Genomic DNA, 14,174 nt, shown 5'->3' with positions numbered 1-14,174 from the left:
TATATGTGGACCACATATATGTACACACCATGAGAAACTCTAAAAACATAACATTTAAATACATATTTTAAGTTAAATATACATTTTTAAATAATACATATTTTTAATTTTATTTTTAAAATAACTGTTTTTTTTTTAAATTACATTGTTAATGTAATCTCTACCCCCAAAGTGGGGCTGGAACAACAACGGGAGATCGAGAGTCTCATGCCCCTCGACTGAGGCAGCCAGCCCCCCCCAAATAATACATACATTTTTTAAAGTTTGTTTTAATAAAACCCCCACGGTTCAGTTTGAGCATAAAAGGCTTTACGTTGAAAATCTCCCTCCCACTGCTGCCCTCCCCCGCCACATCTCCTCCCCAAGGAAGTCCCGCAGAAGTAACCGAGGTTACCGTGTTTTGTGCCCCTCCAGCAGATGCACGTTTACAGGAGGCCGCACTTGGGAAGCGGCTGTGTGGGGTGTAGGCGGTCCATGCCGCTGACCCACCAATAGGACGCAGGGCCTCATTCACCGCGGCCAGCTGGCCCTTCCACTCCTGCGCAGAAGTCCTGCGCGCTCCACCCTCTGACAGGTAGGCTTAATTGGGCCCGCCCACTCCGGTTGCATGAGCCAATCGAGCACGTTATGCAAATTTGAATCGAATTCCGCTCCCAATGGTCGCGAGGTGCAGCAACAGGTCAGCCGGGTTCCCCTTTACTACCTGGGCGCTGAAAAGTCTGGAAAATTTCTGCCAGGGGCAAGAAGAACTTGGAAACCGCGGGAGCTGGAGAATTGGGGGCGGGGACGTAAAGGGGACTGATATTGAGGCTTGAAGGACAGCTAGAGGTCATTTCGCCTGGACTGGGGGCTGACCCTCTCCCTCCCTCCGAGTCCTTCCTGCCAGGTGCTCACATAATCTTCGGTGAAGTCATTACCGGCAGACGTGGCCCAGCTGATGTGAAAGCCGAACGTGGCTTCATCGGAAGCAGGTCCAAGGTCTGTCTACTGGGTGTGGGGGAAAAGCCCCAGAGAGAATCAGAAGCAGGCTCAAATCCTGCCTCTGCCACTTGTTAGCTGTGTGCCTGCCTTCTGGGCAATCCCTGACATCTTGCTAAGGCCTCAGCTTCCTCACCTGGAAAATGGGAGTAGTATCACTACCCTCCTGGCTCCAATGTTAGGATGGATGGACTAGTCAAATGAAAACACAGATTTTGATCTCTGCAAGCCATAATGCTTGACAATTAGAAGAGTATCGCTTTGAGGTTAGACAGACCAGGTGACCCACTCCTGGTTTTCCCATTTATTTGCCGTGTGACCTTAGGCGGGTCACTTTACCTCTCTGACTCTTGCTTTCTTCAACTCTAAAGTAAAAAATTCCAAGGGCTGTCATTAGGATTAAATGAATTCAGGTTTATAAGGCACTTGGCACAGGGCCAAGCCCTGTGATCCTAGAACCATAGGTCCTCCTGGAACCTCAGTTTCATTACCTGTACTCTGGATACAATGATAATATCTTCCCTGCCTGCCCCACAAGTTAGTCGTGAGCCTTAAATGTGTTATGACACAGTTTATAAATAGGAAAACATTATACCAATGTCAATTAGTGATATTACAGGCAGCCAGCACACTGGAAAAAAGCGTGATGTTGGCCCTGTCTCTGCCTTTTATTCTGGGTGACCTCGGACATGTTATTTTATCTGTTCAAAGGTCAGTTTCCTCTCCTGGAATATACCAAGTTTATAGGGTCATTGTGGACATTGGGAAAATGGTGTGTGGAGAGCGCCTGCTATATGCCCAACACGCAACAAATTTTAATAAACGGTACCTATTATTACCAGCTCCCAAACAAGTTTTTCTTTTCGTTTAGAGGCGGGGAGGGGGAGAGGGAGAGAGAGAACCGTAACATATTATTTTTTAAAAAGATTTTATCTATTTATTTTTGCAAGGGGGGAGGTGCAGAGGGAGAAGCAGACTCCCCACTGAGGAGGGAACCCGATGCGGGACTGGATCGCAGGACCCTGGGATCATGACCTGAGCCGAAGGCAGACGCCAAACCAAATGAGCCACCCAGGCGTCAGGAATGTATTATTTTTTTTAAATAAATAAAATTTAAATTAAAAATGGAAATACAACTAATTATATAAATATAATAAATAATAAAAATCAAAACATAATGAATTAAAAATTTAAAACTGATTTTTAATCTCATGAGTAGAGGCCTTGTCTGGGGTAAGAAGAAGCCCGCATGGAAAGAATAACCTTGTGTCCACAAATGCCAGAGTTCACCATGAAACGTCAGAGTCATGATTTTTCTCCCTAAGACCCATGGGAAAATTTCCAAACCCCAACAAGGGGTCACCTCTGAAAGGAGTGACCATCCATTGGTGTCAACACTCTTGAAGCCATTCTGAAGTCATGGTCTATGGAAGGAGATGACCTGGATAAGGCAGCCTTTGGACTGGATTTCCCTGGGCATCAGAGGTATTCAGGACTCAGGGTGAGTCACTCCTCCCCGCTGGGCTTGCCCTCCAACCCGGATAAGGACGAATACCTCATTATGGAGTATTAGCATTCCCCCAACCCTAGTGCCTTACATGGGTATCGATGAGCCATGGGATGTCCAGCCAATCCACGCCCACACTTCTCCAACAGTCCTGGGATGCCTCTGGCCTTTGGACGACCTTCCTGTTCTTCCTCCTCTGCAGGCCACGGTCCGAACCGACTACCACCACCCTACCCTGGAGGTTTCCATTCAGCCGGAAGAGGCAGGAAGGAAGAACATCAAGGCCCCAGCCCACTTGCCCTCCTGTGTCCACTGTCACATCTTTACTGTGTGTGACCGTCACCCTGAAATTCAGGTTTTGTTCACGAATTATTCATCAAGGCGGCGGGGAGCACATGAACTTTCACCTGCCTCCTCCTGGAAGGGACGTGTGCCCTTTTCACTCACATCTCATTGGTCAGAACCATCCTGGGCCCCGCCCAAGTGGAAGGGTGCGGCAGGTGCTGGGGAGCGACTGGAGTATTTGGTGAGCATTGCTGAGTCTGCCACCATCTTTCTGCTCAGCCTTTGACCCACATTAATTCACTTTAGAACCAGAGGACATTAGGGAGTCATCCAGAGGGAGGGGCCTCAGGAGTCATCTCATCCAGTGAGTTCTGAAAGTCGAAACACATCAGAATCTTTGGGTTGTGGTCAAAAATGCAGAGTCTGGGGCGCCTGGGTGGCACAGCGGTTAAAGCGTCTGCCTTCAGCTCAGGGCGTGATCCTGGCGTTCTGGGATCGAGCCCCACATCGGGCTCCTCTGCTATGAGCCTGTTTCTTCCTCTCCCACTCCCCCTGCTTGTGTTCCCTCTCTCGCTGGCTGTCTCTATCTCTGTCAAATAAATAAATAAAATCTTAAAAAAAAAAAAAAATGCAGAGTCCTTGGTCCTCCCCCAGAACTCCTGACTCAGAACAGTGTAAGATGGCACCAGGCAATCTACATTTTTAAAAGCTTACCAGGTAATTCTAGCAGCAGCCAGGTTTGTGACCCACTGATGGAGTCTATCCCTCTTTTACAGATGAGGGAACAGGCTCAGAAAGGGACAGTGACTTTCTCAGGGCCATGTGGGGAGTGAATGACAGAACTTGGACAAGAGTCTAGGTTTCCTGTCCAGGGCTCTGAAAACCTGTCCCTGCCTGCCCCAGCTTCTGATAACAGCACCTCGATTCTCCTTCAGGGAGCCACTGGTCACCCTTTCTTAGTCCCCATGGTGGACATGGGGCTAGGGTAGGACCGTGACTCAGACCTGACCAACCGGAAGCCCAGGATATGTTCTGAGACAGTTTGGGGATCAAGTCTGGGAGGTGGGAGGCAGCCCCGGGATGTCTGCTGCAACTACTTAGAGAAAGCAGCTCTCTTTCCACTGAGGTTGCTAACTGGCTTGATGTGAGACTGGAGAGCTAGTGCCTGTCTGCTGTCCCGTAGTGAGAGCCCACCTGAAAATAAGCCCTGACTGCAGAAAAGCAGGGCTAAGGGACGGAGAGAGGGACCTGTTCACAGCATCCCATCCCTGCATCCAGGTGTGTGTGAGCCAATAAATTCCCTCTCGGTTCCAAGGTTGGCGTCTGCCCTGCGAACGGCTGGGAGACAGAGCCCTGGGGTCCGGTAGCACCATTGGTCAGATGATGCGTGGCTTCGGAGGGACATCTATTGAGGGTCAAGTGTGAGATGCTGAGCCTGCCCCTCATGAGCTGGGGACAAAGGACCCCCACAGAGCAAGTGGGGCCTGAGGCAGGTTCTAGAAGGGCTTCAGAGACACTCGGGTCTCATTTGATCTCCTCCCTGGGAGTCAAGCAGGGGCAGCCGAACCATCTCTGAATGACAAAGAGAGCTAAGCTCAGAGAGAGAAGGTCACTTGCCCAAAGTCACACAGGAAGTGACAGAGCTGAGACTTAGCCCCGGTGTTTCGAGGGTCAGCCCTGGAGTGCTCGGCGCTCCCGGGGGCTGCTCCTCGTGGGTTCTGGCCTGCCGGACGTATGGCAGACGTGTGCTGAGTGAGTGCCTGCCACGGGCCCGGGGCCGTTCTGAGCACTTCCGGGGTTTGCTCACAGGTTCCGTACACGAGGTACTGAGAGGGGTTGCTGGGGATGACGACCCCATGTTACAGTTGACCGAATAAGGCACAGGGTGATTCAGGAACTTCGCTGGGGCCATAAGGCCGGATAGCATCAAGGTCAGATTTGGGTCCAGAGAGCCTGACTCCTGAGCGGATTGTGGCTGGAAGTTTCCTTCACTGCATGTCACACCACATCACGTCAGACAGGAGCTTCTCAAGCTGAGGAGAGCAGCTGAAAAGAAACCAGTCTCTGTGGGGGGCACACGGGGAAGGACAGGAGCCCCTTCTGTGATTACATGGACTTCCCTGGAATGGCCCCTGGCCTGAGTCTCCCTGCAAGGAGGCCTCACAGGACAGCCTGAGAAGCCAGTGGCGTTTCTGCTAAGAGGCAGGAAAGGCGGTGAAGCGTGCTCTCTGGACTTCTGTGCGTCCCACAGAACTGAAAGCAGGGTCTCGAAGAGCTAGTTGCACATCCCTGTTTCTAGCGGCCTTGCTCCCATTAGCCAAGAGGCAGAAGCACCCAAACAAGGTATGGTACACACACACAGTGGAATCTCGCTCAGCCTCCAAGACAAGACAGTTCTGACCCAGGCCATAGCGCGGATGAACCTGGAAGACGTTCTACTTAGTGAAATGAGCCAGTCACAGAAGGACAAAGACCTTCTGATTCCACTTCGGTGAGGTACCTAGAGGAGTCAGCTTCGCAGAGACAGAGAATAAAATGCCACATGGGCGCCTGGGGGGCTCCATGGAGGAGGCATCTGACGCTTGATCTCAGCTCAGGTCTTGATCTCAGGGTCTTGGGTTCAAGCCCCTCACTGGGCTCCATGCTGGGTGTGGAGCCTAATTGGAAAAAAAAAAAAATGCCCCTTCCCGGCGCTGCAGGGAAGGGCAGATGGGGAGTCGGCGTTCAATGGGGACACAGTTCATTTTGCAAGTGGAAAAAAGTTCTGGCGGTGGACAGTGGTGATGGTTGTCCAACAGTGTGAACGCGTTTCGTGCCCGTGACCTATTCACTTACAGACGGTGAAGATGGGAAATTTTATGTTATGTGTGTTTCACCACCATTAAACATTGGTTGATTGATAGATTAAAAAGAGTGCTTGATTGATTAAAAAGAGTGCTCTAGGGGCCCCTGGGTGGCTCAGTTGGTTGAGCGTCCGACTCATGATTTTGGCTCAGGTCACGATCTCAGGTCATGAGATCCAGCCCCATGTCCAGCTTCTGTGCTCAGGGCGTGTCCGCGTCTCTCCTTCTCCCTCTCCCTCTGCCCCTCCCCCTGCTTGCATGCACTTGCTCTCTCTCTCTCTCTCAACTAAATAAAAATAAATAAAAGTGAGTGCTTTTTTTTTTTTTTTAAGTGACAGCTTCATTTCATATCCTAGCTCTGCCAGTCATGGGCAAGTTTCTTTCCCTTTCTGTGGCTCAGTTTCCTTACCTGTGAAATGAGAACAGTACGGGCACCTATGTCAGTAGAAGTATGCTGAGGTTTCGATGCCTCCGTCCCAGCGAAGTGCTCAGAACAGTGTCTGGACCCAGATGCGCGCTCAGCGGTGTTGGCCAGCATTATTTCATGCCAGTCCCTGGAGTCAGAAAAGGAAAATAATGAGTCTTTCCTCTCTAGTTTCTCAGTTACTTTCCCTAAGTTCCACCAACCTAAAGACACGGAACTCCATGCTTCAAGCCACGGGGTGGGCTCGTGGGGAAGACGGGTATCACAGTCAGTGCGAGGCTTCAGCTCCGCTCACCTCGTGCTGCTATGCAAATCTGGCCAGCTTACTTACCTCTCTGTGCCAGATTTTCCTCACCCGAGAAACCAGTGAACTACTCCCTCTCTCACCGGTGGAAGTGAGGATTAAGAGAAGGAACGGAAGTGTATGGGGCTCCCCCCACCCAGTAGGCACCCGTCACATCTCCATGCCGTTCTCCCTCTAAACCAAGGCCAGGACCCAGGGCAGTGTGTTCCCTCACTTCCCAGGCTGTTGCTGGTTTGTAAAGGACCAGAGAAATGTGGTCTCCAAGGACTTCAGTCCGTGTGACCAGGATGAGAGTCATTCACAAAGGGCCACCAGCCCTCCAAGGCTTTCTGAAGAGCTTTTGTCTTCCTTTTAGGGCCTTGGGTGGGGGTCAAGAAAATGCCCAGGGCGATAAATAAAGAGGAAGCAAAAACAAAACTAACAAAACTTGACTCTCAGATGAAAGTGTGTTGCTAAACACTAACCACAAGGTCTTGTGTACAGAAACCACATGTTGGGGATGCTCTCGGATGTCACAAGCTACAGTGGCAAGAAAGGCAGGCTGGGCTGGGCCCCAGGAGGCAGGAGCAGGACCCCACCCTTGGCAGCCCTCTTGGGGACCCTGGCACCTTCATGTCCCAGGTTCCATGAGCTCTCACACCCGAGTTCCCACAGCCTGAGCCACCCGTAACCCCTCCCTCTGTGACCGCCCCCTCCTCTATAGGGGCCCCTCTGCCCATCTGGAGCGCCTTTGGCCCCCACTCTCCTTAGTCTCACTAACCCCAACTCATCCTTCAAAACTGTGTTTAGACACTACCTCTGCTGGGAACCCTTTGCTGACCCCCCGCACCCCCAGACCCTCATAACCCCTATACTCATCTCTACAGCTACAACGCTATAGGGCACATCAATTACCTGTGTCCTTGCTTCTCTTCCCTACGAAGCTGCAAGCACTTAAGGGCAGTAGAATGTTGAGGATGTGGCTTTGGAGTCGGACTGCCATGGTTTGAATCCTGTCCTCCAGCCGTGGGACCTTGGGAGAGTGAAGGACTCTCCCATGCTTCAGCATTCCTGTCTATAAGTTGGGGACGGCAGCAGTGTCTGCATTATGGGGACTCTGTCAGCTGCTGAGGGGGTCTATTCCAATCACACATTCTAGAACTGGGGAATTAACCACAGGATGGGTTTGGGGGCCCATCTGGCCAAGTGTGAGACAGACCTGAGCTGACACTCCATGGATCACCTGATCTCCCCAAAAGCCTTGCTGATGTTCTGGGTCTCCTGGGATTCCCATCAGTTCAGAGCCAGAAAGGTCTGATTACCACCTTTCCCGAATGCGCAGTCACCCTGGAAAAGGGCTGGAAGTGCCTTTGGGGGAGATTGGGAGAAAGCTCTAGAGTGTAAGTTCTTTTTTTTTTTTTTTTTTTTTAGATCTGTCTCTTTTCTCACTGAGCTCCGTTAGAAATTCTCAGCCTTGGTTACTTTATTTCTTTTTTACTTTCCATTTGATATATGCATGTAGCACCCATTTTTCTTTTCAGTTCTAAATCAGCTCCATTTTTTTCCCTGCCAGAGAAATGGCAAGGCCAATTTCGATGGCTCACACTGCTTTCTTTTTTTTTACATTGATCTTTTCTGTTAATCATTTTTTCTAATTTTAATTCCAGTTGAGTTCACATACAGTGTTACATTAGTTTCAGGTGTACGATGTAGCGATTCAGCACCTCCACACATGACCCCGTGCTCATCATGATAAATGTGCTCTTAACCCCCTTCACCTGTTCCCCCCCGCCCCCCTCTGGTGACCAGCAGTTTGTTCTCTATACTTAAGAGTCTGTTTTTTAGTTTGTCTCTTTTTTCCTTTGTTCGTTTGCTTTGTTTCTGAAACTCCACATATGAGTGAAATCAGATGGTATCTGTCTTCTCTATTTTGCTTAGCATGATACTCTCTTCTAGCTCCATCCATTGTCATTGCAAATGGCAAGATTTCAGTCTTTTGACGGCTGAGTACTAGTGCATTGTATAATATACACCACATCTTGGGGCGCCTGGGTGGCACAGCGGTTAAGCGTCTGCCTTCAGCTTAGGGCGTGATCCCGGCATTGTGGGATCGAGCCCCACATCAGGCTCCTCCGCTATGAGCCTGTTTCTTCCTCTCCCACTCCCCCTGCTTGTGTTCCCTCTCTTGCTGGCTGTCTCTGTCTCTGTTGAATAAATAAATAAAATCTTTAAATAATAATAATAATAATAATAATATACACCACATCTTTATCCATTCATCAGTCGATGGACACTTCGGCTGCTTCCACAGTTTGGCTCTTGTAGATAACGCTGCTATAAACACGGGGGTGAAGAGGGGAACTTCCTGGAGGTGTACTGTGGTCCCTCCTCGAGGGGAGCCTGCTTCCCTTTATTCGAGGTGTCTGGGGACATAAACTGACTGAGGGCATTGACTTTTGCTTTGGTCACTCTGTTCACGTGACAGAGAATTCTTCCACTTCCGTAGACCAAGTAAGAATTCAGTAGACCCTCCATCCATTTCTTTTCTAGGGACACCAGGATCGACCAGCCAATGTCATCAATCTCCGTGCGTGTAGATAGATTCAGGGGGTTGATGTTCACGAGGCACTAGAATGATGCTTTCTACGCTATACGTAGAGGGGCTTTTTTTTCTTTTAAGATTTATTTATTTATTTTGGAGAGAGAGCAGGGGGAGGAGCAGAGGGAGAGGGAGAGAGAATCTCAAGCAGACTCCACACTGAGCCCAGAGTCCGATGTGGGGCTTGATCCCACAACCCCAAGATCACAACCCGAACCGAAACCAAGAGTCAGATGCTTAACCAACTGTGCCATCCAGGCGCCCCAATAGAGGGCCTTTCACCACCATCGTTCCTCTTTGTGTTCCTGTGCCCCATAGCAAGCAGGCCCTCGATAAATGATTACAAAATGGGGCCACGAAGGGGTCCATGATCTAGGTCTCCTCTTGAGACATAAGTGGTGTTCACCTGTGATTCGGGTAAGACTGGAGGTCCTGGCACATCCAACACGGGCTTCTCAGCGTGTGGCTGAGGAGACTTCCCAGAAAGAACTCACTGGAAGGTAAAGGAGAGTCCAACATGGAGGGTTGCTTTGAGGGTTGGCCAACGCCAGAGGGGAGTGTTTTGAACATAGAGCAGAGAAGCCTGAGATGTGACCCTCAGCTTACCTCCCCTAGGCTTAGCTGTTTACGAGTGTAGTTATTTGTTTTTATTCTGCCTCTAAGAAACTCCAGCTACAACACAGTTGAGTAGACATACTTTCAGGGGATAGCCACGATCTTTGGTAGTTTATGCAAGATCCTTTTCTTATTTACTTTATGCTTTCCTTCTTCCTTGGTTCCCATTCGTCTTGCCCGCACATGCGTGAATCTTGTGAATTTTCTTTTAAGGGTTCCTCGTGTGTGTTGTTTTTGGGTTTGTTTTTTGCCTTGCATGTGCTTTCATTTTTGAAAAATTACATCGCACTCTGGGGAGCTTGCACGGTACAGTCAGTCAGGCATCCAACTCTTGGTTTCAGCTCAGGCCCTGATCTCAGGGTCCTGGGATCGAGCCCCATGTCAGGTTCTGCGTTGAGCATGGAGTCTGCTTTCTGGGCCTCTCCCCAATGCCTGCACACACACACCCTCTCTCTCTCTCTCAACTCATTCAGTAAATCTTTTTTTTTAAGGTTTTCTTTTTATTTATTTGACAGAGAGCACAAGCAAGGGGAGCAGCAGAGGGAGAGGGAGAAGCAGGCTCACTGAGCAGGGAGCCCGATGCGGGGCTCGATCCCAGGATCCCGAAGACAGACGCCCAACGACTGAGCCACCCAGGTGCCCATAAATAAATCGTTTTTAAAAAGTTAAATCTCTTGGGGCGCCTGGGTGGCTCAGTTGGTTGGGTGTCTGCCTTTGACTCGGGTCATGGTCTCAGGGTCCTGGGATTGAGCCCCACGTCGGGCTCCCTGCTCGGCGAGGAGTCTGCTTCTCCCTCTCCCTCTGCCGCTCCCCCTACTTGTGCTCTCTCGCTCTTACTCTCTGTCAAATAAATACATAAAATCTTAAAAAAAAAAAAAAGTTAAATCTCACTCCGTTTACTGCTTTGAGACCCCCCTGTGTTGCAGTATGCACACCCTGCTCTTCTTGCTGCTCTAACTTCCCTAGCACAGATCTGCCGCGTTTTACCACTAGCAGTGCAATAGTGAATATATCAGCCCAGATTCTCCGAGGGATTTTGATGAGAGTTTCTCCAGGATGATTACCCAGGAGTGGGGTTTCTGGGTTATGGGGCCTTTGATCTTGCCAGATATGGCCTGGTTGCTCTCCAGAACGGCTGTGCTTGAGACCACCCACCACCCCACCTCGTCGCCAACACTTGCGAGTACTGACCTTTCTAAGTCGTGATGGGCATGAAGTGGCATCTCACTGTTTCAGTCATTGTCCACAGCTGTCTCCCCTGCTGGATTGTAATCTGTGAGGATGGGGCAGGTCCAGACAGAAGGTACATCTGTGTCCTTAACATTCTGCTCAGCACCTGCCACGCCAGGTGCTTCCATTTGTACCGTTGAAGGGATGAACTCTTACTCTCGTGAGCCCCCCTCCTGAGCTCAAGCTTGACTCCTGGGGAGGAGAGACAGGGCCGCAAGTGATCAAAAAGGAAGAGCTGATCCACTCAAGCCTCCAAAAGCCATCCGCCAAGGGGAGTTCCCTAGGGACTCCCAGACACAGCTGGAGGGAATGTAAAGGAGTGGACGCTCCCACAGAGCCAGGGAAAGCCACTGGGTTGCAGACTGGTGTCTGTATTCATCTAGAAAAAAGGGCTCTGCTGAGATCAGGGACGCCTGGCCGGAGGCACCAGGCAGAATCCCCACAGGCAGACTTGAATATCGAAGGAGAAGAGAACAGCGGCTGCCGGGTGATTGAACCAAATGGCCCTGGTTCACATGTTATTATAATGATGATTAAAATTTGAGATAAAAGGGCGCCTGGATGGCTCAGTTGGTTAAGCATCTGACTCTTGATTTTTGGCTCAGGTCATGATCTTAGGATTGTGGGATGGAGCCCCGCATGGGGCTCCATGCTCAGTGGGGAGTCTTGTTGGGATAAAATGAAAGCCACATGCCTCTGAACTATTCCGACCAGAAGTCTCCCCGTGGAGTTGCACAAAAGCACTGGCTGTCAAGGGGCTGAGACCTGCTTTTCTGCTGGTAGCCTCAGTTTCTCACTTATACAGTGGGGACAATAAGGGTGCCCACCTCACTGCCCAGCATGCAGAAGGCACTCAGCAAACACTGGCCTTGACAGACTTTCTCACAGGCTTGGCACTAATGAAGGCCAGCACCTGGTCAGGGAGAGGCAGCCCGGCCTTCCTCTGACCTCCCTTTTCTGGCTTCTGTGGGACCCGCTCGTGACTTGAGTACATACGTGCGCTCACTCATTCCATCAGCAAACTCCTAAGGGAGCACCAAGGATACAGCCTCCACTCTCAAGGGTGCTGCAGACACTGGCCAGAGCCGTGAGGCTGTGATGAGGGAAAAACCAGACCTCCACGGGAGCAGAGCAGAACCCCCCCCACATCCTCGCCTGCGGTCTCTTCCAGATCTGCTTGAGCCTCACTCTTCTCCCCTGCAAAATGAGACTCACAGGGTTGTTTTCGTGTTCAAGTGAGAAGAGGGTTGGATGGGAAAGAACTTTCTAGACTGCCAAGTGCATGTAAACAGATGGCCAAGACTATATTAGGAAAGTAGAGACCTCCTTACAGAATGATGTTGATGGTCAGTGGGCTCTTTCTTCAGGGCAGTTTAAAAACCTATGGTTTTAAGGAGCTTTCAAATAAAGGAACAATGCGCTTAGCCCATCCTTTGAAGAGGGAGAGGGATGGGGGCAGTTGGTAGGGGAGGGATGGGGGCAGTTGGTAGGGGAGGGATGGGGGTAGTTGGTAGGGGAGGGATGGGGGCAGTTGGTAGGGGAGGGATGGGGGTAGTTGGTAGGGGAGGGATGGGGCTGAAATTTGGTTGCTCACCCTGCTTTCTAGACTGCCAGGACCTATCTGAGTGATGGGAGGGTCAGGAGCAGAAGCAGATGGAATCCAACCACTGTCTTCCCCGGGCCTAGCCTCCCAGAGGCCAAGGAGCCGAGGGGGTGGGACACAAAGCTCACTGCTCCAGCAAAGGGACAGTATTGGTTAGAGGGCAGACCAGGCTGCTGTCACAGAGTGGCAAACATCAGAGACAGAGATGTATTTCTCTCTCGTGTAGGAGTCCAGGGTGGTGGTGCAGGGCCAGCATGGCAGGGCACCCAGGCTCTTTCTATTTTGTAGCTCAGCCATCCCTCTAGGGTCGCCCTTATTCACATGCCTTCAGCCAAAAACTGCAACTCATCTGTCATTCCAGGCAGAGGGAGAAGAGGGAGAGAGAGGGGCTGACACATTCCTTTCCTATTAAGGACGCAGGGTAGCCAGCCTCCAAGACTGTCCCCGGTGACCCCTGCCCCCCTGTGTTGTCCTTTCCCACACCGAGTAGGGATCGCTGTGTAACCAATAGGATATTCTGGAAAAGACAGAGGGTGCCTTCCGAGGCTAGGTCATAAAAGACGCTGCAGCTTCCTCCTTGTTCTCTCTTGTCGCTCGCACTGGGGGAAGCCAGCTGCCATATCCTGAGAACACTCATGGCCTGTGGAGAGGTCCACACGGTGGGGGACTGAGGCCTCCCACCAGCAGCCAGTGAGAACCTGCCCTGCCGTGAGAAGGAGCGCCTTGGAGGAGGCTCGTCCCACTACAGTGCAGATGGAGGTAACTGCGGACCCAGCCGACATCTTGACGGCAATTTCCTGACAGTCACTGAGTCACTCAGCTAGGCCATTCCGAAATTCCTGACCCCGTGGAACTGTGTGAGATACTACATGTCTATTGTCGTTTTAAGCTGCTAAGTTGTGGGAAAACGCGTTACTCAATACTAGGTAACTCATACAAGTCAGCACTCAGAAGGCACACACGTCAGACTCATTCACATTTATTGGCCTCGACCCAGCCTCATGGCTGCATGTAGCTGCAAGGGAGTCTGGGAAATGTAGTCTTCAGTTGGGCAGCTATATGCCCAGCTAGAACTTCAATGACCCAGGTCCTTAACTTAATCACATCTGCAAAGTCTCTTTTGGGTGTAGTTTCGGGTTGGGTGTACAGCTTACTTTAAAAAAAAGTAAAAAAAAAAAAAAAATTATGCTGGACTCCCAGACTGGAGACCTGGCTTCTGGGTTCCAGTTCTGGTTCTTTCCTTACCACCTGCAGCAAATTGCTGGCCATCTCTAGGACTCTATCAGTCCACCTGTGAAATGGAGGTTTGGGCTTATGTCACAGGTTTTCAAAGTTTTATGTCTAACAGGGAAACCTTTGGTTTGGACATAGACACTGTTAGCACCCAGTACTGGGATCCTCCATGGGACTTACTTCTGCCAGCCCTGGTATCACCTCCCTGGGGGGCTCTAGCTGAGCTCAGGGGAGGCTGGAAGTGCTGAGAGAGGAATGTGCTCTGCCGGGAGCTGGTATGAAGTGTCCCTTTGGGAGGGATGATGGGGTGGAGCAGGCTGTGCACTGGCTCCCAGAGGGGCCCTGGCCTGTGGTGGAGACTGGCTTGACGGCACCTGCTCTGTCACTTGTCCTGCCTGCCTTGTCTCACTGTCCCCTCTCCTTTACCTACAGTGCCTGGGAGTGTGATCCAAACAAATGACTTGTATTCAAATCCTTGTCTCGGGATCCGCTCTGCTTCCAACCAAGTTAGAGTCCCAAAATGCAAACAGATCGCGGTCCCAGGAGGCAGGTGGGTCAATGAGGGCTGTGCCAT

The 14,174-nt window shown here is 50.7% G+C and overlaps 2 long non-coding RNA genes across 2 annotated transcripts in view; one reads left to right on the top strand and one right to left on the bottom strand.

Annotated features, from left to right (window-relative positions):
* Window positions 1–14,174, bottom strand: part of LOC130544437 (uncharacterized) — a 28,192-nt gene that overhangs the window by 3,314 nt on the left and 10,704 nt on the right. The window contains exons 2-3 of the long non-coding RNA XR_008960710.1: window positions 10,726–10,956; window positions 6,023–6,167 (exon numbers count right to left, since the gene is read on the bottom strand). This is a non-coding gene — a long non-coding RNA (uncharacterized LOC130544437). The remainder of the gene's footprint in view (window positions 1–6,022; window positions 6,168–10,725; window positions 10,957–14,174) is intronic.
* LOC130544436 (uncharacterized) lies at window positions 552–3,365 on the top strand. The gene is made up of 3 exons (XR_008960709.1): window positions 552–978; window positions 1,929–2,479; window positions 2,688–3,365. It is a non-coding gene; the product is annotated as an uncharacterized LOC130544436 (long non-coding RNA).

This window comes from Ursus arctos, unplaced genomic scaffold, assembly GCF_023065955.2.
Source record: "Ursus arctos isolate Adak ecotype North America unplaced genomic scaffold, UrsArc2.0 scaffold_21, whole genome shotgun sequence".
In the NCBI taxonomy this organism is placed as follows: Eukaryota; Metazoa; Chordata; class Mammalia; order Carnivora; family Ursidae; genus Ursus; species Ursus arctos.
This window is presented reverse-complemented; position numbering and strand designations above follow the sequence as displayed.